The sequence below is a fragment of the Equus asinus genome, chromosome 4 (assembly GCF_041296235.1).
Source record: "Equus asinus isolate D_3611 breed Donkey chromosome 4, EquAss-T2T_v2, whole genome shotgun sequence".
Lineage (NCBI taxonomy): Eukaryota > Metazoa > Chordata > Mammalia > Perissodactyla > Equidae > Equus > Equus asinus.
This window is the reverse complement of record NC_091793.1, coordinates 131,244,007-131,269,178: the sequence shown is the minus strand read 5'-3', so window position 1 is coordinate 131,269,178 and position 25,172 is coordinate 131,244,007. Positions and strand designations below refer to the sequence as shown.

At 39.8% G+C, this 25,172-nt stretch overlaps 1 protein-coding gene across 4 annotated transcripts in view; it reads right to left on the bottom strand.

Moving 5' to 3' along the window:
- The window catches only part of SLC39A10 (solute carrier family 39 member 10), a 124,487-nt gene that overhangs the window by 85,071 nt on the left and 14,244 nt on the right, over window positions 1–25,172 (bottom strand). Inside the window, exon 1 of one of the 4 annotated variants that reach the window (XM_070508279.1) lies at window positions 14,570–14,873. The exons of 2 other annotated variants lie outside the window; for them this stretch is intronic. The gene's annotated coding sequence lies outside the window, so the exon portion shown is untranslated. Of the gene's footprint in view, window positions 1–13,489; window positions 13,654–14,569; window positions 14,874–25,172 lie in introns of those variants that run through there. One more of the 4 variants, XM_070508275.1, reaches the window with a different exon arrangement.

Sequence of the window (25,172 nt, the reverse complement as noted above, 5' to 3'; positions counted from 1 at the left end):
CAAACTGAAATGTTCACTTTACTAAGTCTACTTAACCAGAAACACTTCTGGGAATATTAAAGGGAATATTCTAAAACACTCATTTTCTAAAAAAGTGCAATAATGGGGCGCAATGGTAAGAAGCAACGTGATATACTGAGAGAGGACAGATTTGGAACCAGATGCATGTGAGTTTGAATCCTGGCACCACTATTTTCTAAGTAGGGGAAATTATTTCATTATCTAGGCCTTGTTTTTTCTTCTGCAAAATATTCCTTACATTACAGGGGTCTATGAAGATTTATTGAGGTAATGTTTATAAAGCATCTGGCATATTTTCCTATGCATTGTTAAGTTGCATTTATTATGATTATAGGTAATTGTTCTATCAAAACACAATTAATTTTGTGATGCTCTGGATCCCTCCCCCCAGCCCTTATCTGTACCGTTCTCAAAGAATCTTCAGAGTCATCCAAGTCTGCCTGTTACGTACAGTTACAAAACTCCACCCGTTGGATAACATCTGTCTTTCCAAGCCAAACTCTGTTCCAGTGCTGGGTCACTTCATACTTTAACTACCTCAGCTTTATCCGACTAGCCTACACGTCTCTGAATTGGTGAAAATTTTACCAGTAAAATGATCTTTTCCAGTCGTGCTGGCCCTGCAACTTTTCTCTTTAATCCTACCTTCTGCTATTACCACATCCTCTGTCTGGAGAATTGGATCAAGTGATACGGGAATGCTTCAAAGCATTTGGAAACAATAAGAACAGGAGGAGTACTACTCCCTGTCCTACAGGAAGCTTCTAAATTGGCATGGTTGACTTCTATGAAGATATAAACAGCCCTTTGCCCCTCTGCTGAGTTCAGTACCAAGAAAGCTAACTCCATCAAACGCTATCTTCAAAGAAATCAAAGAACTCAAAACCCATACAGCAATTTCCAATTCTAAATATGCCCTTAAAAAACAGTGAGCTAATTTCTAAACATGTGTTCTTGTAGTAGAGTTCTTTCCAAGTATTTTGCATTATTAAACATCTAAAAATTCGTGGTATTTCTACATGTATTACATAAACAGACTACCTAAATGATGTATATTCTAATTTGCCTATCTGAACAATTGAAATAAGTCACTGTCTTATTAAAATAAGTCTCCAATAAGCACCATCATTGAACATCATGCTGTCACACTCACCAGTGGCAGTCAGACAGCAGATAGTCAAAAGGAAATGAATAAGCCCGATGAACAATTATATCTTGAATGATTTTGATACAAATTAAAACTACAGACAATCCATATTCTATTTGAAAATATTAAATCCAGCTTCTTGAACTCTCTACTTGTTTTTGTAGCAGGGACTCTCCAGTCGCCTGCACTGAGCTCTGAGATACCAGACTCAGGCAGCGATTTGGGAGGAAACAGGAGGAAGCGGGGACTATGGCAAGAGGCAAGTTTTCAAGAAGGTGGGTTTTAGAGTGAGCAGCTAGTTGCTCAGTACCTGATACAGAGCAACACTCAATCAACTTTGGATACGTTCCTTTCTTCTGTTTTATTCACCCCATGTCCTTGGCACCTAAAACAATGTCTTACGTGTATTGTTCAAAAATAGTTACTGAACAAATGAATGGCTTTTGAAGGGGCACTGATGGTGGGGATGACCTTCTAGCGTAGAGATCTTATGACAGCAACTCAAGTTGCACAAGATTTGTGGTGGACTTTTGCTGGCAGGGCTCAGAAAGTGCATCCCTAAGTACAGAGTGCTTGCTAAATCGAGGATTTCATACGTAGCTCTCCACGCTTTAAAGATTCACACGCAGAAGATTCACAACCTCAGACAACTTGAACCCCCAAATTTAACTCTAGCATTTAACCTTCCTCTCAGGAAGTTTTGCCCCATATCTCATGCCTATCAATTTACAGTTTAATCCGCTCTTCTCTTGCTCTGAACTTTGGGGAAATAGTTATTTCTATAATACCTTCATCTATTGTGAAAGGGGTTACCATTTATTCTTCTTTTCTCCAGGCTAACTCAGGTACACTTGCATGCCTCAGCTATTATTTCTAACCCTGTAATTATCTTCTTGCTCTTTGAATGTTCTCCAGCATTTTCATGTCTCAAGGCCTGGAGCCCAAGCTTTGATATAATATGCTGAGACTGGCTGGTGCAGCCTAACACTGAATTATTACCCTAAGGTCACCTCAAGCTTCCTATTCCAGTTTATGAAGACTTGTGTCAGCTTTTGTTGTTGTTTTTATTATCACATGCTCCACTTGCCAGTTCATCTTTTCCCATGGTTTCTGAGGCAGTCATCTTTTATACTGGGAATTCATAGATCTAACTGGTCATTCTTCCAGCTTCCGTATATGTAATTTCTTTCCTCAAGTAATTATCTTGTGTGAGTCAACACTAAATCTTCTCTTTATTCCTAAACACATCATAGTTTTAGCCTGGTGCTAGGCAAATGCAAACAATCCAAATATAGTATTAATATCTAAAATCCAAAGCTAAACTCATTCTCCTTATTATTATCTCTCCATTCCCAAATTTGTTCCTCTCCTAAGGTCTCTGTCTGGGCCACAGTACTACTCTATGCCCTACTTTAAGGGATCGATCATTTTTTATTCTGTCTTGTCTCTCACTACCGATAGATAATTGTTTTCCAAGTCCCACCGAGTTTACCCCTTGCATATGGCCTATCCTCTCTCTTTTACTCTACTACCTGAATTCAGGTATTCAGCATCTCTAGATTGGACTACTATAGTAGCTTTTGATTTTGCTCCTTTAATCCATCATTCCCTCCTTTCTTGAAACACTTATCATGTCATTTTTGCCTTTAAAAGAATTACATTAGGGGCTTGCCCCGTGGCCAAGTGGTTAAGTTCACGCGCTCCACTGCAGGTGGCCCAGTGTTTCGTTGGTTCGAATCCTGGGCGCGGACATGGCGCTGCTCATCAAACCACGCTGAGGCAGCGTCCCACATGCCACAACTAGAAGGACCCACAACTAAGAATATACAACTATGTACCGGGGGCCTTTGGGGAGAAAAAGGAAAAACAAAATCTTTAAAAAAAAAAAAAAAAAAAGAATCACATTATCTCCATTGCTTAAGATGCGTTCCAGACTCTGACATTGCCTGCCTTTTCAGCCACCTCTCTTGCCACTTGTCTTCCTCCTCTACTCCTCCCAAATCAAATCCTACCGCAGGGAGGGCAAATGTGTCAATTTTGATTAATTGGAAGTAGATGCCTGGAACAGCATGTTTTGAGGAGAAGTGCGATGACAGATTGGCCATGTCTACCATGAAGGGGTGGTGGTGGTGGCAGCATCTATGAAGTAAACTTGCCGTCCATCTTGCTACACAGATTCAGTGTTTAATTTCCCCAGCGCTGCGTTTGCTTTGCTACCCCATGACTTCTTACTTCCCTAGAACTGAGCTCCTAGACTCACGTTTTGATTCCCTTTCTTAATACTCTCAGTTATCTCATTAAAAAATTATTTAAGGGGCTGGCCTGGTGGCTTAGTGGCTAAGTTCAGGCACTCCACTTAGGCGGCCCAGGATTCACAGGTTCAGATCCTGGGCACGGACCTACACACCACTCATCAAGCCATGCTGTGGCAGCGTCCCACATACAAAATAGAGGAAGGTTAGCACAGATGTTAGCTCAGCGACAATATTCCTCAAGCAAAAGGAGGAAGATTGGCAACAGATATTAGCTCAGGAACAATCTTCCTTACCAATAAATAAATAAATAAATAAATAAGTAGGAGGTACCATTAAAAAAAGAATATTACAAATATATATATTTAATAAATGGTATTTTGACAGTGGATGGGCAATCAGATCCATGCTTTACATGATATACCAAATGTATATGAAAGATCAAAGATAAATGTAAAAAGGCAGAGCTATAGATATTCCAGAATGTAACATGGAAGAATTCGTTTACATTCTGTGGGGAAGGCCATTCTAACTATGACTAAAAATTCTGAAATCATAACAGAAAAAGTGATAAGTTTCCATCTATGAAAACCAAAAGCAACTGTAAGGTAAAAACAAACAAACAAGCAAACAAGCAAAAACTCCAGAGTACTATTAAATGCAAAAGACTGGAAGAATTTTCAGCAAATCATATCAAAAAATATAATATCTTTAATACATAAAGAGCTCTTAGAAATCAATAAGAAAATTAATAAGAACCCAATATAAAAATGGTCAAAGATGATGAAAACAGGAAGTTTACAGAAAAAAATAAAAGTGGCTCTTAAACGTATCAAAAGATGTTCAAATTCACTCATAATAAGAGAGATCCAGGGGCTGGCCCTGTGGCCGAGTGATTAAGTTCGTGAATTCTGCTTCAGTGGCCCAGGGTTTTGCTGGTTCAGCTCCTGGGCACGGACATGGGACCACTCATCAAGTCATGCTGAGGTGGTGTCCCACATGCCACAACCAGAAGGACCTACAACTAGAATATACAGCTACATACTGGGGGCCTTTGGGGAGAAGAATTAAAAAAAAAAAAAAGATTGACAACAGATGTTAGCTCAGGTGCCAATCTTAAAAGAAAAAAGAGAGAGAGATCCAAATTAAAACTATTACGATACCATTATTTTTACTATCACATCTGAAAAACATCCAAAACGTTGATAACACACTATTGGGGAGGCAATAGGAGAAAAAGGGTTCTCAAATATTTCTGATGAGAATATAAAATGGTACAATGCTTATAGAAGGCAATCGAACAATACCTCTCAAAATTACAAGTTCACATGCTCATGATTTAGCAATTTCTCTTCTGGAAAATGATCTTACAGATATACTTTCATATGTGAAAAATGTCTAAGTACAAGATTATTCATTGTGGCATTGTTTGCAATAAAATATTATAAGCAACCCAACTATTGGGAACATACTAGTTAAAACAGCCACATAATTGAATGATGCTCAGCTTTAATACAAGTTTTTTCTTACGAAAAAATAGGAAAGCTCTCTCTGTGCTGAAGTGAAAAATACAGACTATAGTCATGCATCACTCAGTGATGGGGATATGTTCTGATAAATGTGTCCTTAGACAATTTTGTCGTTATGCCAACATACAGAGTACTTACACAAACCTAGATGGTATAGCCCACTACACACCCAGGCTATTTGGTATTAATCTTATGGGACCACCGTCGTATATGCGGTCTATTGTTACACAACACATGACTGTAAATTGTTAAGGGGGAAAAAGCATGGTTCAGAAGTGAAAATACAATGCTTAGCATGCATTTGCTGGAACATGCTTAAAGAGACTCTGAAAGGATACACAAGTAACTAATATTAGTTGGCGCCTCTCTGGGAACCTGAGTGGATGGAGGATAGGAAGAGGCAGACTTTCGATTGAAAAAATTTTAATTTCTTTTAAAAATCATGCAAATGCTACAGTTTTCTCTATCTAGAATGTTCTTCACCTTCATTTACCACCTCCGCCTAGTTGTATATTCTTCAGATTTCAGCCATTTCCTCAAAAAGACTTTCCAATCTGGAAAAGTTCAGATTCCCTCATGTCTTGGTTAAAGTCTGACATTTGTTTTTGTAAGAAGTCACTTATGGATGTCTGTCTCCCTCATTAGACTGTGAAGCTCCTAGAGGCAGAGAGGGAACACGTCTGTTTTTGCACGCCTCACCACAGCCTGGCCTGCTTGGCACACCAGCTGTATGTGAATGTTTGCTGAATGAAGAAATGCATGCTCAGGGCACTGCGTGGGGCCACTGGCTGGGAAACCACATGGAAAGATAAAAGAGGTGAGGCAATGTCTGCCTTTCGCTAGTTTATCAACTAGGGAGGTGAAGATAAATACACATAACAGTTATAGGTAAAATGTGGTCATTGCCTTAGGGGTTATGAATAAAGTTGTATGGGATTTCCAGCAAGATGACTGCCAGAACTATTTTTTAAATGTATTATATATCCAAAAATTGCAGTAGTATTTGAAAAGGGGTTTTGAAAGACTCATGTGATTTCCTCAAGAAAGGGCAGGGTATTTAATTCAGAAAATCAAATGCCTACAAGGGCCAGGCAGGGGAAGCATATAAATGAATGGATTGCCAAGTGAAAACTGATTAAAAACAAGATCTGGAGGTTCTTAAAGCTGGCTGCATATTAGCATCACCTGGGAGATTTAGACAATCCCTATGATCAGGCCATTAACTGAGGCCAATTCAATTAGAAACCCGGGATGGAGTGGGGGTGGGGGGTGGGAGGATGGGATGGAGGTGGAACCCAGGCATCCATAGTTTAAAAAAAACTGACAGGTGATAATAATGCGGAAGAGCAGCATTCTCATTACCTGTGAGTTGTTAAAAACGCAGAACCCCAGGCCTCACCCTGGACTTACGGAATCAGAATCTGCACTGTGACAACATCTCCAGTGATTCTCGTGTCCTCTGTAAGTTTGAGGAGTCCTGCTCTAGAGAACTTTGTCCTCTTCCAAGGGAGTGGCCATTCCTTAGGTAGTATCAGTGGTTCCCTGTGGGATTGCAGACCCCATAGTTGTAGATATTCTAATTTTTCCATTTATACTCCTGGCAACAACGCAAATAATCGAAATCAGGTGGAAGCCATCAAAAGCGGACTGGGACCTCCCAGTTTGCCAGAGAGGGAATAGTGAATTAGCGGAGTTTATCTAAAGCTTAGGTTATTTTAAGGCAGAAGTTTCTCAGTGTGGGTTTTTTGGTACTTATGTAAAAAGATTTTTTTTGAGCAGCTAAAGCATCCCTGCCAACAATATCATCTGGCAAAGTTCAGGATGTAATGCTGCTCTCGTTTAGGGGGGAGGGGTTTTGGAGCACCACCTGCTCAACGCTCCTTCCTGACTCCCTTCAGCAAAATTGAAGCGTACCTTGGAAATAAAGCTATCAAAGTCTGGAAGGCTTGGAACGCTTATTTAAGTAAATTAAGTAAAGCTTATTTACTTAATTTTGGCAATGTCCAGTCACCCGATATTTTTAAAGCCAGGGTTATAACTGCAATACAAACAAAATAGAACAGTTGCTCCCTCATGATCTGGCTGGAAATATAAGTGGCACGAAGAGAACAGTTGAAGACTTTTACTCAACAAATACTTGTCGAGCTCCTACTATGTATCAGGTGCTATTCCAAGTCTTTTAACTTCATCCCTTCCATGGTCCCCTTGGCCAACCAGCCTGCCTCCAGGAAAACTGATGTCATTGCTCCTCCAATGAATGATCTCAGAAGATAAAAGTGCACATGAGTCAGAGCAGCCCCTATCTCCAACTCTGAGACTGTCAGAGTTGGAGAAAACTGAGGACCACTGAGATTGGGGGGCAGAACAAAGGCAGGAAGGGGAGTTCAGAGCAGGTAAAGATACACCCAGAAAGTCTCCTTCTAGCTCTACATTGCTAAAGAGTTGGACAATAGTTACAAAATTTAAAATGGCACACTAGCACATGCCTTTCAAAGAATAAATATCAGCAAACATATTCTCTTGCTTCCACAACCCTTATATGATCTGTTCATCTTTTTTAAGTTGTTGCACTTCATAATATTTTGATCTACTCTATGCTGCTGAAATAGTGTGTAAAATCTATGGATAAATATATGGATTAATTGCAAATGAAAAATCAGTCTAAAGCCTTAACCTGCTGAAGCTCCACTACACTAAAATAAACATAATTATTTCTGAAACACACTAGGTATTTTTGTAAACAATCCGTAAAAGCAAAAATCAAAAACGTGACAAAATCGGTTTCTGCAAGAAGTTTTTTTAAAAGAAATTTCTAAGCACTTTCAAAATTTTATGTGCTCAAAGAATATAATCACTGAGAACTGTACTATCCCCTTTATAATTTTATAGCACGTGCATTTATTGTTGTTTTGATACAAAGCTCACATTTGTTTGTAAGAGGTGCACAGCATAGTAACAGGAAAGGAGAAACAATGTCACGTATTAGACATGGCACACAGGACAAACAGGAAAAAATTCTTTTGCGCTAAAAAGAAAGAGAAAAAAATTACTATCATCAAGGAAGACAAAGGGTATCTCTGAAGAAAAAATAAGTATTTTCTCAGCAGTGAGCCAGGGCGCTTGGGGGTGGAGTGAGGGAACAGGAGGGAACCAGGTCAGAAATTGTCGCTTATGGCCCCTGTGAACAGAACTTCCATTTAGATAACAATCCGCGTGCAGGATGTGCTTAACTTCACTTGTTGGGAGGTAAGCTCAGTCCCTTTCTCCTTCTTTGCATGAATGGGGAAAGCTGTGGGCTGGCGCTCCGCCTCCCACCACAGGAATGTGTGCTATCTGCAGAGTTGTTTTGAAACCTAGAGCGCTTCAAGGAGTTGTATCAACAGGTTTCTCCTTCTCCCTAACACTGAGCCTATTGTAAAGGTCGAATGCAAACCTTGAACGAGTTAAACACTATCACAGGAACTCAAAACCAGCTCTAGCTAGAGTGTTTTTTATTAATGGAATCATAATTTATGTTTTTATCACTTCAGCCTTTTTGAACCCAGAACTATTATACAGCTAACAAAGGGCTGTTTCCTGGCAGCTTCATACAAAGCACATTTTAAGGAAAGCCTTACAGTTGGCCTTGGACTGTTGGTTAGGACAGAGAATTCTTTCCTAGTTGGAGCTACTGATGTAGTTTTTAAGAAAACTCAGGAGCCTCAAAAATGTCCTTCTAAGCACAGTGATAAACGCCGAGCCTTTCATACACTTATTCTCTAGTGCATTTCTATGGCCACCACCCTTCAACGCAAATATTTATCTTTTCTCTTTCAACTCTGGCCTATATACTTTCCATTCTGTCTTTAAATAAAACTGCTTCCAGCACAGCACATGAGTGGTTGAGGTAAAATATTCATCATAGAAGATTCACTCAGCCAGCCCTCAACATTGCAGGGGAAAGCAATAGGCAAATTCTAACCATATTTTTAACTTCTAACTGTGATTGTTAAAAACTGGAAATTGACAAGTACCTTTTTCTTGGATTAACTCCTTTCGGTTAAAGAGTTGATGTCTAGAACTTGGCTTGCCATGTTTGTACAGCCATTTGTTACTATTTTCATAACATTTGTAATTTATCTACAGTACCCAGTGGTTACTCTTAAGAGGTTCGATGGCTTGATATAATTTGATTTATCATGAAGCCTCTCAAGTTGATTTGCCATGAATTTAACTGAAAATAACTATAATCTGATTTCAAACATTGAGCAATGATGTTACGAAGAACATGTGTATTTCCCCATAACTAAACAAACAAGAACACAATTAGAAAGAAGCCAACATTGGGGCCAGCCCCATGGCTGAGTGGTTAAGTTCGCGCACTCCGCTTCAGCAGCTCAGAGTTTCGCTAGTTTGGATCCAGGGCGCAGACATGGCATTGCTCACCAGGCCATGCTGAGGTGGCGTCCCACATAGCACAACCAGAGGCACTCACAACTAGAATGTACAGCTATGTACTGGAAGATTTAGGGGAGAAGAAGAAGAAGAAGAAAAAAGATTGGCAATAGATATTAGGGCCAATCTTAAAAAAAAAACAAAAAACTATCCTTAATCTTAATGATAGAAAGAAATGAAAATCTCTTTAATAAGAAATAAACTGTTGAGCAAATAATTTGCTAATTACCATGCACTAATTATTTTAATTGACCAGTTTCTTAGATGATATATATATAAAAATTGAAAAGGGATAGCGTTTAGGTAATTGTCTAGATAATTTATTAATGTAGAAGACTCTAGGGCTCCCAGGAACAAACTTGAATGTCTGAGGACTTTCCACATTTGAGGAAGTAACCTGAGTATCAACAAAAGCAGGAAAATCCAGGGGAAGTGAAATAAGGAATCAAAAGTTCAGAGTCAGCAATGGAGATTGCTAGTAACAGTGGCACAAAACAGTGAACGCTTAAGGATGGGTTTCACTGTTTTCCTCAGCCTCTGGGATCTGTTCAAGAGTTTCAAGTCTTTGTGAAATTAAAAACACAAAAAACTCTTAGGAAAAATACTTAAAGTCAACCAAACTTCCTAGTGTACTTGGCCCTGGAACTTGCACTTGACACTGTGATTTTATCAACTTCTTAAAAGGATAAGACAGAGCTCTTTAAATAATTTCCAGAGGGCCTGGAATATTTCCATAAGTGAGCTAAAGAAGTCTGTAATCATGGAAGCACTGCTTATTTAGGCATTGCAAATTAAGATGGTCAGATACCTCTATAAAAGGGGAGTTATGAGTTTAAGGCTTTATACTGACATGCCTACACATTACCCTACCCCTTCCTCTCTCCCCCTGTCTTCCTTCCTTCTTTTCTCCCTCTCTGCCCCTTTCTTTTCTTTTTTCTGGAAAACAGAGGATTTTTATCATCCTTTGAATTCTGGTGCCAAAGAAACCTGAAGAAATAACGTGAGGCAGGATTAAGTGAGTGCCTGTAAACCCTCTCCACAAATTCTGTTCATCACAACGTCCACAAAGAGGGGGCCTGGAGAAAATTAAGAATTTACGTTGGAGATGCTCAGGACAGCTTTACATAAAATAGGTGAATAATGGAAACACCACAAATATTCATCAACAGGAAAGGATAAATTGCGGTACATTCACGTAACAGAATACTACATAACAAAAGAACAAATTATTGATACATGGAACAATTTGAATGAATCTCATTGACTTAATTTTGATCAAAATAAACCAAACACAGAAAAGTATGCACTTTATGGTTCCATTTATATGAAGTTCAAAATTGGGGAAAACCTAGAAGTCAGAAGAGTGTTTCCCAGGAAGAAGATATTGGTTGGGAAGGGACAGCAGGGGGAATTCCGTGTGCTGAAAGTGCCCTAGATCTTGATGTGGTTGAAGCAGACAGGTGTTATCAACATATAAAAATTCATTGAGCAGATTTGTGCACTTTACTGTATGTATGTTATTCTGTAAAGTTTTAAAAATGAAATTAAAGAAAAATCACAGTGGTGGAATTAAAAACAAGTTAGAGAGCCAGCCCTGATGGCCTAGCAGTTACAGATTAGCGCGTTTCGCTTCAGTGGCCCAGGTTTGGTTCCCGGGCACAGAACCACACCAGTGTCTGTCAGTAGCCATGCTGCGGTGGCAGCGGCTCACAGAGAAGAACTAGAAAGACTTACAACTGTGTACTGGGGCTTTGGGGAGAAAAAAAAGAGAGAGAGGAAGATTGGTAACAGGTGTTAGCTCAGGGCGACTCTTTCCCAGCAAAAAAAAAAAAACAAGTTAGAAAGCCACCACCAGAATGCCAACCAGTTCAACAAAAGTGAAAGAAATAGTCCCATTTTTACAAATCCAGAGAAATAACAACCTTTCACCCAGGGGATGGAACAGTGACCAACCCAAAGAAGCTTTTCACATTCCCTAGCTTATCAGGCATAGAATGTGGAAAGACAAGCAGAATAAAGAATGATAAGATCTCCCCCCAAAACTAGTAGGGTTTGGGGGCTTCAGTTAATTTTTGGAATTTCTTTGTTAGGGACATCTCCTCACTTGTTGTAGGGAGCACCCTGACTCTCTGTTGAGGGAGATTGTTGCAAAGAGTGACCAGGAGGACAAAGAGGAAATTGACTATCTGGGTTTCAGCTAGGGAATTAAAGTTTGGCCTCAAGTGTACTTTCTTTTTCTTCTTTCTTTTCTTTTCTTTTTTTTTTTTGAGGAAGATTAGCCCTGAGCTAACATCTGCTGCCAATCCTACTCTTTTTGCCGAGGAAGCCTGGCCCTGAGCTAACATCTGTGCCCATCCTCCTCTACTTTATATGTGGGACGCCTGTCATAGCATGGCTTGCCAAGCGGTGCCACGTGCACACCCGGGATCCGAACTGTCTAACCCCAGGCCGCCAAAGCGAACGTGCGCACTTAACCGCTGTGCCACTGGGCCAGCCCCTCAAGTGTACTTTATTGTTCAACACAGCTCAACAAAATGGGAAAAGAGGGAGGGCTGTGGGCAGAAGTGCTGTCCAGGGATGAAAGGTGTGCACATGGTTGGACTTTCCTTTGTGTTCTCGCTGTGAAAAACTACATAATGGGTCTGGTAGATTGGGAGCAAAAGGGCAAGAAACTCAAAGTTATTTTTAGTCGAACTCTCTTAATATAATCCATGTGCCTCTCTTTTTTATAGAACGCTGGCAAAACAAATCCCTATCTTCTTAGCCACTTTTCTTTTCTCTAGGCTTTCTAGAAACACCATGATCCTTTGCTCCAGTCCTCCTCCCTGTGGAGCTCCCCAGCCCTGACAGATCGTTTCTAACAGAGAGGCTGTGACTGGTGATGCATGTGTGGAAGGACTGTGGCTTCGCTCTTGCGCATCATGTTCTGGCGTCCCCACGTTGTCTCTGAATTTTTAACCACTGGATTACTGCCTCATTCACCACGAGAAGTACTGCCTATTACACCCTGGCTGCAATTATGGACCATGCTAAACCTGAACGTTTCATTTAAATATATACAAGGGGGGAGGGCACCTACAAATTCAGGGCTTATGTGTGTTAGGTGTTGTATATACGTGATCACACTGAACCCTCATGACACCTCTGTAAACTAAAAATTAGTATCCTTATTTTTAAGTAGAAATCTCAGGTTTCAAGGAACAAAAGTACGCACAGCCAGGGTTCAAGTCCAGGTCCACGTGACTCCAAGATCATTTTATCTCACTATGGCTCAGGCGAAGTGCTTACTCAGCACACGCAGAGCTTAATTGTTCTCTCATCCTACGAAAGGAGCAGAGACCGTATATTAAGTCAGCCAAAAGAGATGGTAATCTCTTGAAGGCAAAGGCTGATTACTCATCTTTTTGTGTGGCATAGAATAAGAATACCTCAATGTGTTAAATGTATCCTTCCAAATGGGGTGCACGTGAGATAAATGTTGATTTTTAAAATAAATTACACACATACACAACACACTTTCTCAAAGCACGTGTAAGCATCTACCTCATTGCTATTACAGATTCAAATTCCTGCAGAGAAAATAAAATTTACTTATTTAAGTAAAAAGTGAAGTCAGTAAAAAGGATGGTTTCAATGCCAAATGATAAGCCAACCAAAAGGATAAAAAACATGGGTACTGAATTACATTTGCTGGTATTTTAAGCTTTAAAGGCACATTGGCTAATATTTCTGTTACACCAGGAATAACAAGCAAGCATAAAGCCTTTCACCGTGTAACTGACCCTAGATGTGGTGTCCCCTCAGAGAAAAGAACATGCAAGTACGAGATGTTCTGCTCATGCAAGACGGAACCTAAATGAGCAGACTACAATCCAACCGTTAGGAAAATTACTCAGATGACCAATTCTTTACACAAAGAATCCAAAAGCTGACAGAATACTTTTTCTTTACTTTTTTCCCCCATCTCGTTTCAGTTTTTCTGTGTGGGACAAAAGCACTGAACAAGATTTAAATCCTTCACGCCTTATTTTTTCTGAAACTTAAAGTCTGAAATTAGTTTATTTACATTCAGATTAAGTCAGAATTTGCTACTGAAAGAATTGTACCTGTGTCTTTAGTTGCCGTATTGTTAATGAGTCTTTGCAGTTAAAGACATGCAGGATCCCACGGTGCTGTTCTTTGTTATTCACTTTTTGCTAGTAAGAGTCTCAGTTTGAGTAATTCAGAATGTAAAGTCATATCATAGAAAAACAGGACTTCCTCCAATAACGGAGGCGGCTCCCTTAGCTTTTGGGTAAACTTATCCAGGTTTTCAGGTTTGTGATTCCTAAGTTTCTGCTTCAGAATTCTCCAGGATGAGTTTACTAGCCATCCTAAATTCACCCATCAGTAGTTAATCTCCATGAACTATAAATATGTCTGATTAGGTCAATTTCTGAGACTCTTTAAGAAAAAATAATTTCTTTCTTTCTAGATTTTGCCTCCCTTAATTTGTTTATGTTATCACAGTAAACAGACATTCCTACCGTTTTAATGATGTATAGCTATGCACAGTACATATTTTCTTCATTGCTCTGAATGTTTTCTGACTGTTTACTTTCAGGGTTCCCGACATCTTTTAGAGTAGTCATTACCTGTCAATGTCTACATTGGCTCATTTTTAGGGGGCCAAATATCTCTTTCCATTCATTTTGGGTTATTTTGGAGAACAATCTCAAACTGACTCCTGCATAAACGCCCTTGTCCACGTCATGGTTCTTACACTCGTGTGTATTTGCACATAAATCTCCTTCCTATTCCTACTGCTCCATTTTTAATGATTTCCATAGTCTCAGCACTCTCTTAATTTTAATTCACATTTTTTTCTATTCTTAAGTATGAATTTATGTTATTTCTTCCTTTTGATTGGTAGCCACTTTATTTTAAAGTCTTTAAAGTTTTTACTTTTGGTCCCCATTGAGTCCTGCTGCTGCCGATTCATTAATACACCAAAGGTTAATTGCATGGCACTCTCCGCAAATGGGACACTTCCTGGCGTTCGTGCGTGCATGCGCGCATCTGTTACTCATTGTGCTAAAGACAATGTTACCCCAAAATAAAATATTAAAGTAAATGTTCAACTGTTTAACCTGTAGCATATACATTGCTAAGTAACTATAAAAAAGTGGAAAATAAATGAAACTTACCCTTTAAAGAAGATTTCAATGGATGATTTAGGGTGTTTCCCTTTTTATTTCAGCTCAATCCAATTCAGGTAACAGTTATAGAAGCCTGTCATGTCCAGAGGCTGCCGAGACCACAAAGGGCATAAAACAAGTCCCTCCTCCTAAATTTACATTCATTTAGATTAGTTGGAGTGCTAGGGTTTGCAAACCCCAAGCTTCTATGAGATGTTTTCCTTGAAGAGTGAGTACTAACTGTTTTCCCCAGCCAGTGAGGATCTTAGCTTCTCCCCTTTTAAAGCTTCAGGTTGTTCTTCAACTATTCTTTTTATGTTGTATAGCCCTCGAGGGTTTATATCCGACTTCCATATTTAATGTATTTTAATTCAGCTTTGTAATGATCTATGTATGCATTCATGAGCTCATCTTCCCCTTAGGAGTTACACAGGTAGCAGAGATTAAATTGGCATGCTTTGCTACTTCCTGGCAATTGCAAGTCTGACTTCATGAATACCTTTATTCCTGTGCTTGCATCCAAAAGTTCCAGAGAGTGTGATTACTTGATTAAATAAATAACACAAGATCTTTTGGACTGATCCTTTCATAACACCACGACTACAGTAAATGGGCAGCACACACATCCCGGCTTTTCCTCTGCCTTACATGCTCCCCACTCCAACTTTTTTATTCCTGTGAGTGAAAGCTTTGAAAGCTGGCAAGGTTTGTATCCTTTCTCAGAGCATGCATTAGGTATATTCTGTGAATAGTTGGTCTACCTCATTGGCCCGAGGCAGAACAATACATTTTGCATTTGAAGAGAAAGAAGCGTTTTCCCTCCCATTACTCTCTTCTTTTGGCAGGGAAGTGGGAATGGAAGAGAGAGGCGTGAGTGGGAGAGAAGTAATGCCCAAAACAGAAGCCAGTGAAACTTGATCCAACTGTCTGTGCCGCCTTCAAGGAGGTCATGGTCTGCAGGCCTTAATTGAAATGATATCATATCCCACCTCCTATCACCAACTTCCCAAATATTCCCCACACCCCCTCCCCCAGCCGAAATCTCTTCCCTCATTTAAATAATTGTCCTACTCTATAATACGGTCATTTCCGTATCTCTCCCCTCCCCATCAAGATTCTGATACACTTTGTTCTCTTTGCCTCTAGCCCTTAGCCTGCTCCTAGGCTTTCCATAAATGTTTATGAACTGAAATAAATTGCTTGGCCTTACTCAGAATCGGCTTTTCTAGCATGTAGAAAAAAGTTATCTCGGCTGATACCTTCCTCTTCACTGCACACTATTAAAGTATGGTGACCAAATACAAGATAAAGAAAAGAAAAGTACCATGGTTGACTTTTAAACTGCAGCATAAGAAATTTTAATTATTTTTTCTTGAAAGAGCTCAAGATGACTCGTTCTCACTGTTTGGTGGTGTAGGCCTCAAGATACAGACAGAAGTGTTTTTGTGATTTTAAGTACTTTCTGGCTAGCATGGATAACAATCGAGGGTAATCAAAACACATTAAGTGCAACTTTCACAAGTTTACAAAATAACGCGCAGCTTAAACGTGAGCTGGTTTTCAGCCAAATCTACACAGTGCACAGGATTGAAAAGAAGGCAGTGAACCACCAGCTTGTGTGTCTCTATGCTACTCCACATTCACATCTTGAAAAGTCACAGACTAAGTTGCCTCAATTTCATCATTTGCAAAGATGGGCTTTCTCAGGGAAGGGAGAGCCAGGCTAGCTACCAGGCCATCAGCAGTGAGGCACAGGCATGCGAGCAAACGTTCTATTGGCAGGAGGTCAGTGTGTCTGATTGGTTTATGAAGCGATATTAGGATTTTAAACAGAAGATCAGAATATCCTGTTGTATCTGAGTCTTGTTATAAATAATTACTATTAGATTTTGGACCTCTTGGAGTCAACTTATTTATCTTTATTTCTTCCCTGTCGCCTAGGCTGTCACATGTATTTTTGAATGAAAAATTTTAAAAGCTATAATGCAATTTGCTATATACCTTGAAATGCTATGTATATTTTAGATAATTACCATGAGGGTCTACCTAGCAAGTAAATACTAGTAGCCTAGATATGTAAGAAATTGATTATGAAAATTTGTTTGATCGTTTGGAATGAGACAATGTGGTACACATTTCTGACATCAGGTTCAAGGTGCAGTTGCCTATGCATTTTCCTGGTAGAAAATGACCTTCCCAAATGGCCAGGGCTCTGAGCCACCACAACAGCAGCCTTTCAAAACTTAAAGGCTAATCTAAGGACAGCTAATCTTTGACAAAGGAGCTGAGGGCCTACAATGGAGGAAAGAAAGTCTCTTCAACAAATGGTACTGGGAAAACTGGACAGCCACATGTAAAAGAATGAAAATCAACCATTCTTTTTCACCATTTACTAAAATAAACTCAAAATAGATCAAAGACCTAAAGATTAGGCCTGAAACAATAAGTCTTTTGGAAGAGAATATCGGCAGTACACTCTTTGACATCAGCTTCAAAAGAATCTTTTTGGACACCATAACCCCACACATGAGGGAAACAATAGAAAGAATAAACAAATGGGACTTCATCAGACTAAAGAGCTTCTTCAAGGCAAGGGAAAACAGGATTGAAACAAAAAAACAGCCCACTAATTGGGAAAAAATATTCACAAGTTATTTCTCCGACAAAGGGTTAATCTCCATAATATACAAAGAACTCTCACAACTCAACAATAAAAAATCAAACAACCCAATTACAAAATGGGCAGGGGACATGAACAGACATTTCTCCAAAGAAGATATACGGATGGCCAATAGACACATGAAAAGATGCTCATCCCCACTAATCATCAGGGAAATGCAAATCAAAACTACACTAAGATATCACCTTACACCTGTTAGAATGGCAAAAATATCCAAAACCAAGAGTGACAAATGTTGGAGAGGCTGTGGAGAAAAGGGAACCCTCATACACTGTTGGTGGGAATGCAAAGTGGTGCAACCACTATGGAAAACAGTATGGAGATTCCTTGAAAAGTTAGGAATAGAAATACCTTATGACCCAGCCATCCCACTACTGGGTATCTATCCCTAAGAACCTGAAATCAGCAATTCCAAAAGTTCCATGCACCCTATGTTCATCGCAGCATTATTCACAATAGCCAAGTCATGGAACAAACCTAAGTGCCCAGCAACTGATGATTGGATAAAGAAGTTGTGGTATATATATACAATGGAATACTACTCAGCTATAAAAGAGGATAACATCATCCCATTCACAACAACTTGGATAGACTTTGAGAGTATTATGTTGAGTGAAATAAGCCAGACAGAGAAAGACGAACTCTGTATGACTCCACTCATAGGTGGTAGTTAACATATGGACAAAGAGAACTGATCGGTGGTTGCCAGGGAAAGGGGAGTGGGGGGAGGGCACTAGGGGTGAAGTGGTGTACCTACAACATGACTAATAATGATGTACAACTGTAATTTCACAAGGATGTTAACTTTCATAACCTTAATTAAAAAAAAAAAAAAACTTAAAGGCTAAGAAGGTTGCCATTTTAAGGGATCATTAAAACTTTGAGGGAAAAAAATCCCACCAAAGACTGAGCGTTGTTCAGTGTTGAGCTACATAACCAGACGTCCGTGCCTTGCTGAGCGTGGGAACCAGCCTGCTCCCACCCCAGGGACATGGAAGCCGTGTAGTAGGCAGCTGGGTGCCCATAGTATGGGAGTAAGCACCAACGAGGAAGCAAAATAAGGTCATGGGCATGGAGGCTGCTATTTACTAGATTAGAACACAGGCAGAACCAGAAATCCTCCACCTTCTGGAAAGACCAAAGGCAGAATGGGCCATGAGACCCAGGCTAAGCGATTTTGTAATAGATGCTTATAGTTTGCATCTCTTGCTCCATCTCACTGTGTTTAAGATAAAGACGTGTTTAATAAGGTTTAAGAGTGTGATACCTGGGGGTAGACAGAACTGGGTTCGAGTCCTGACATTGTCATTTTGTTGTGTAAGTTATACAACCACCCCCCCATACCCAAGTCTGTTTTCTTATTTGTAAAATGGAATAATAATTATACCTACTTCATAGGGTACTTGTTGTGCAGGTTGGATGATATAACATATGTAAATTAAGCACTTAGCACAGTGCCTAGCATTCTCAGAAAGTGTCAGCTGAAAACACACGATGAGGGGGCTGGCCAGTGGTGTAGTGATTAAGTTCCCACGCTCCACTTTGCCGGCCAGGGATTCGTGGGTTTGGATCCTGGGCACGGACCTACACACTGTTCCTCAAGCCTTGCTATGGAGGAATCCCACACGCAAAATAGAGAAAGATTGGCACAGATGTTAGCTCAGGGCGAATCTTCCTCAAGCAAAAAGAGGAAGATTGGTAACAGATTGGTAATCTTCCTCACCCAAAATAAATAAATAAATAAATAAATAAAAATAAAAACAAACGCTAAAACATCAACTGCTCAGCCTTATCTGTATCTATTATCTGTAAAAAGGTGACAGAGTCAAAGAAAGCCCCTGTAGTGCAGGAAAATCAAATAGATTGTGTCCCTCTGAACAAGGGCTGTCCACCCTCTGTCCTCTTGGTATTTTAGATCGCGTTCGTACCTCCCATCCCTGTCACTGTCAGAGGATGCTGAAGACATTCCTTCATTCAAATGTTTAATAAGTGCCAACTCTGTGTCAGGTATCAGCTATGTGTTGGGGGTGTATTGGTGAACACCTCAAAGACAGTTGAAAAGGTAGGTAATAAATGAGACACACACAAATACAATTGTCACTTGTAAGACGAAAAACAATGGAACTGCAGTCTAGATGAGTTGACAAGAGAACTTCCTCTCTGAGGAAGGGAAATTTAGGCTAAGATCCCAAAGATATGAGCAGACATGGTTTCTCTCCACACTTTATGGCCTTTCTCACAGCACTTGTGGCAATTGCCAGCCTTATCTGTCCGGTAACTCCCCTGTAGTTGTTGGCTATCCGAATCCACAGGTGATCTCAAGAGACATCCAGGACAGCCTGTTTCCTGCCAAGAGTGACCCTGGGGTCATGATCATAGATGTAGCCACAGGGCAGCCAGACAGACCCTTGTGCAGGGTGTCAGTACCTAAGGACACTAGGCAGGCCGAGTGCCCTGGCACAGGGCTGCATTCACCTGACTCTGAGGAAGGGATGCCTTTCAACTTCACACAACCAGAATTAGCTGGAGGCCCTGTGCAGCCTCACAATAAAGCACACTCAAAAGCCACTGAAAGGCTTTTCTAAAGCAGGCTGACACTAGGGACTCAAGGTGCCAGCCCACCTAATTCCTTAGTATAGGTGACATAGAGGACCCATATTACTGTAGACTTGAACCATGATTTATAACCCACTCTTCAGAGGAAGTGCTGTATTTCCTCCTCTTGGCATCAGAGGGACCAGGGTTTGTGCTGCCTTTCTAGCTTAGTGGAGCACTGGGGGCCCTAGAGGCCAGGGGACCCCATCACCTAAGTCCTCACGTTAGCCACTTCTTCCAGTAACTGCTCCCATAAGGGACCTCTGTTGGGCAGTGCTGGTCCCCAAAGCTGTGACTGATGGCCTCCTTCTCAGGCTCTCGAAACTGAGCAGTTCTTGCTGGATGTGGAATGATTCTCCTTTATACCGAAGCAGAATCATTCTTTCTGATTACCTAAAAACAAGCCACAAAGAATCCCTTTGTGGGAGTAATGAAAGAAATAGTCAGGGGGAAATGTAGGAGACCATGAGCCCAAGACAGGAGTGTGTTAAGTTAATGTCTGCACACTCGAAGCATGATCCAATTAAAATATTTCAGAGCAGTGGAGAAGGTTTTTATAGAGAACCGTGTTAGGTTAGTTTTGATAGGTTTAACTCTAAAAAATCCACACATAATAGCCTCTTGGCTAGCTTTCTTACGTATGAAAACTTAAAATTATGCAGGTAAATTCTCAAGCTAAGGCATGTTTTGGCCTAATTAGCAACACCTCAGACTAGCAAGCAGGACTCTATGATTTTAAAGATAGCAAGAACTAACAAAACTGGCCCGACTTGATTTCTATCAAGGTTTCCTCGGAGGGAGTTAAAAAAAAGAAAAAGAATAGGTATTAGCCTCTTAGAGAACTAACATGACAGAAAGCAGAGCTAATAGTGCACAAAGTTTCTGTGGATTTAGATGCATTGATTCTCCTTACATATATAAGTCGTATATATAAAAATATAACTCTCTCACTACTTTTGGAGACTACCCAAGTTATAATAACTCTAGTTATTATGAAATAGTTACAATCCCAATCCAGAAATCCTGGCCTTCCGGCATGCCAGTACATCTACAGTAATTTCAAGGGGTGTCGTAAAACTCGCAAAGTAAAATTAATGTTGATTTGCCTGCATTTTGAAAAGAAATAAAAATGAAATATAACTTTTGGGGGGAATGGTGAGGCTACTCTAAAAAGACTGATAATCTTGATTGCAAGCACTACCATTTTTATTCCTGGGCCACAAACATGACTGAGATCTCTTTTAATAGAGTCATGCAAAGAAACAAAGGCTTTGGGAAGAGAGAGTACATTAAACGATTTGCAGTCACTGAAGAATACTTAAGATATAAAGATTTCAGTGCCACAATCTCCCTTCCTTTCGGCCCCCATCCCTCCCCATCCTCAGCTGTCCACCAAGAGATGAAATTTATGCTAACTCTGCTTAAATACGTTTAAGTTTGTTTCCTCTGGATATTTTCTTTCAGAACATTATTGAAAAGCAGTTTACATCTATGAAGAAATGATCAGCAATCTCTTGAAGTTTAAGTAACCAAAATACACAGTTATCCCTTCAGTGGTGGATTTAGAAATGACATAAACGGGAGGACATGGAGTCTGAATGACCCTTCAGTTTATGGCTCATATGCGATTGTTCAGATGCTAGTGAGACAGATGCACTGGGTAGATGTGAGATTATTCTTCAGGCAACCCATTATTTAGAATTTTGAGTGGAGGATAAAAATAATAATCATAGTCATGATATAGAGCATGTATTCATTCATTCACACGACAAATATTTATAGAGAACAGTTAAACATAGTTGGGCTGCAGTAGTAAAGAAAAAGATCACTGCCTTCAACCAACTTGACCCAGCTGACACATAGAGCCCTCCATCCACAAACAGAAGAATTCACATTTTTTTTCACTATTCATGGAACATTCAAGAAGATACATCAGATTTTGGGCTTAAAATAAATCTCAATAAGTTTAAAAGAATTGAAAATAAGAAACTATGTCTCTGACCATAATAGAAGGAAACAAGAAATCAATAATTTTCTAGATACATGGAAAATCCTCAAATATTTGAATTAAGCAATATACTTCTAAATAACACATGATAAAAAAAGAAAACACTTGTAAGTGGATAAAAATAAAAACACAGCATAGCAAAATGTATGTGGTGCAGCTAAAGTAGTGTTTGGTGAGAAATTTATTATACTAAATGCTTATATTAGAAGACAAGAAAGATCTAAAATGAATTATCTACATTTTCACATTAAGCAACCAAATAAAGAATTAAGGATTAGGGCTGGCCCTGTGGCTGAGTGGTTAAGTTCTCGCGCTCCATGTTGGCGGCCCAGTGTTTCACCAGCCCAGATCCCAGGTGCAGACATGGCACTGCTCATCAAGCCATGCTGAGGCTGCGTGCCACACAGCACAACCAGAGGCACTCACAACTAAAATATGCAACTATGTACTGGGGGACTTTGAGAAGAAGAAGAAGAGAAAAAAAGAAGAAGAAGATTGCCAACAGTTGCTAGCTCAGGTGCCAACCTTTAAAAAAAAAAGAATTAAGGATCGATGCCTACATTCTCCACCAAAAAAAAAGGAAAGGAATTAAGAAGAAGACCAAATTAAACCCTAGGTAAGCAGAAGGAAGAAAAGATGATAAAAGTAGAAATCAATGAATCAGAAAATGGACAACAGAAAAGCAAAAATCAATGAAACCCCAAATCTTTTCAGATAAAGTAAACATCATTATTCATTAGGGAAATGCAAATTAAAATCACATAAATTACCACTGTGATTAAAACTAAACCATGATAATGCCAAGTTTTGATGATTACGTGGAACAACCGAAACCCTTATATGTTGCTAGTGGGAATGCAAAATGGTAGAACCACTTTGGAAAACTGCAGCTCCTTAAAAAGTTAAACATACATTGACCACAGGACCCAGCAATCCCACTCCTAGGTATCTGCCCAGGGGAAACAGAACTTATATTCACATAAAGACTTGTGTGGGGGGCCGGCCCTGTGGTGCAGTGGTTAAGTTCTTGCACTGTGCTGTGGCGGCCCAGGGTTTTGCTGGTTCGGATCCTGGGCGCTGACATGGCACCACTCGTCAGTCCACGTTGAGAAGGCATCCCACATGCCACAACTAGAAGGACCCACAACTAAGATATACAACTATGTGCCGGGGAGAATTTGGGGAGATAAAGCAGGGGGAAAAAAAAAAAAGACTTGTGTGGGAATGTTCTTAGAAGCTTATTTGTAATAGCTAAAAATTAAAAACAACCCAAATATTCATTAGCTGGTAAACCAATAAACAAATTATGGTGGATTCATAAGATGAAAAATGATTTCACAATAAAAAGAATAAACTTCTGACACATATAACAATAGAAAAAAACAAGCTATTGGATGTGGACAAGTCTCAAAAAGCATTATGCTGAGTGAAAGAAGCCAGAGACAAAAGAATACATACAGTGTGACTCCATTTATAGGAAATTCTCAAAAGGCAGACAGTAGTGACAGAACAATGAGTGGTGCTTCATGGCTGGGGGAGGGGAGGGGCAGAAGCTCACTGGCAGAGGGGCAGGAAGAAATGGCTGGGGGTGACAGAAAGGTTCTGTATGTTGATTTTGATAGCGGTTACAGAGCTTTACACATTTGTCAAAACTCTTCCAAATGTACACTTAAAATTACTGGATTTTAGCATATGTAGATTATACTTCACTAAAGCTGAAAAAAATAGAAGCTCTATGAATGACATGAAAAATCCAGTCTAATCTAAGGTTTTTTTCAACATCTTGCTGAATCAATTTCTGACATGCTAATAAAATCCATCAAATCTTATCACTTCTTTTGAAAGAAGGTGTTTGAAAGCATCGGCATATTCATATTTAAAATTGAAGTAACGCAAGTAGTAAAGAAAATAAAATGAGAAAAGCAAACAAAAAAAGGACTTGTTGTAAAGAATTTAAGACAGTAAGAAGAAAAAATAAACCAAGAGAAATGATATTGTTCAAAAGTCAAAAACGAAGAATTGTATATAACAAGAAAGAAGCTTTGTCTCTTGACCAGGAGGCAGAAAGAGAGAGAAAAGTCTAACCAGGTGGACGGGGCTCTGTGGGCAGCCTTAGTGTCGGATTTGTGGCTGCCAAGTAGTGTAGGCCATTTCCAGAAATTAAGTTCTATATTATATGAATGTATTATCCAACAATCTGCTATTAATTAAACCTCTTCAAATTCAGAGCAGACTTCCTGCTTCTGCAGGACACATTGCAGCCATCGTATTCATATCCAAAGGACCTTTTTTCTTCCACTTCAGGACTAGTGTTGCATTCCTCTTTTCGGCAATTAGACCTTCAACTCTCTGGAGACCCTGCAGGTTCGCAATTATCCTAACTTACTGCTGCCTGGATGACCCACTGGAACAGATCTGCTACTCATGTCTGATGAAACCACAAGCTCTTCATAAAAGAGAAGAAATCTAAAAGCCAATGTGTTGGCTAAGGAAATTTCATTTTCTCAATAAAAGTAGGTATTCTTTTAACCTAGATTCACTGAACCAGGACTTTTCCCTCTATTTCTTAAACTCATTAAAAGAAGGCACTACGTACTGAATTATTTTTTTTCACTCTGACTGATTTTGATGGATGCTCATTCCTGAAGCACCTCTGTCCTAAATACATAAGGGCAAAAGATTCTGAGAAGGTATGACCTTGGACCAGCACCCTTCATGTGTAATGAAAACGAGCACCTTCTTGGAAATGCTGCAGAGTGTGCACAGAAATAAGTAATCCTGACGCAATGAAACCTCTTACTCAGCAGTTTGTGGAGTTTCCAAGAAACATTGGCAGCCTGTGGGGAATGGCATGGAGATAACAGGTTGATCCCTTAGCTCTACCTGAGTCCAATCGGACTGAACAGTCCACTGCACTGATGGGCAATGGGTTTGAAAGGGGCAAAGAGTGCAAGAGGTGAAGCCAAATGTGGGCTGTGAGAGACTGTTAAGGCTCACCTTCGAGGAGACTCATCTCACAGAAGTACCATAACTGTGATGCTGAAGCCAATGTCGCTGCTACCCAGGTTACTGCCTAGCCTCTCCCAGGGCTAAAGGACCAAGGCATCCAACGTTGCTGCCATGTTGCCCAAATTAAATAGTTCTCATTCAACTGAAGTATACTGACTAGTATGTGTGAGATGTGTCTCAACTAATTTATTGTTCACAAGACTTGAAATTGGCATAAATATACTGAAGTTTACTTAAAATATACATGAGTGGATTCATAACTTTCCTTATATTCAGTTGCATCCTACAAGGCTGAGTGTAAAACGCATGGTAGCATTATA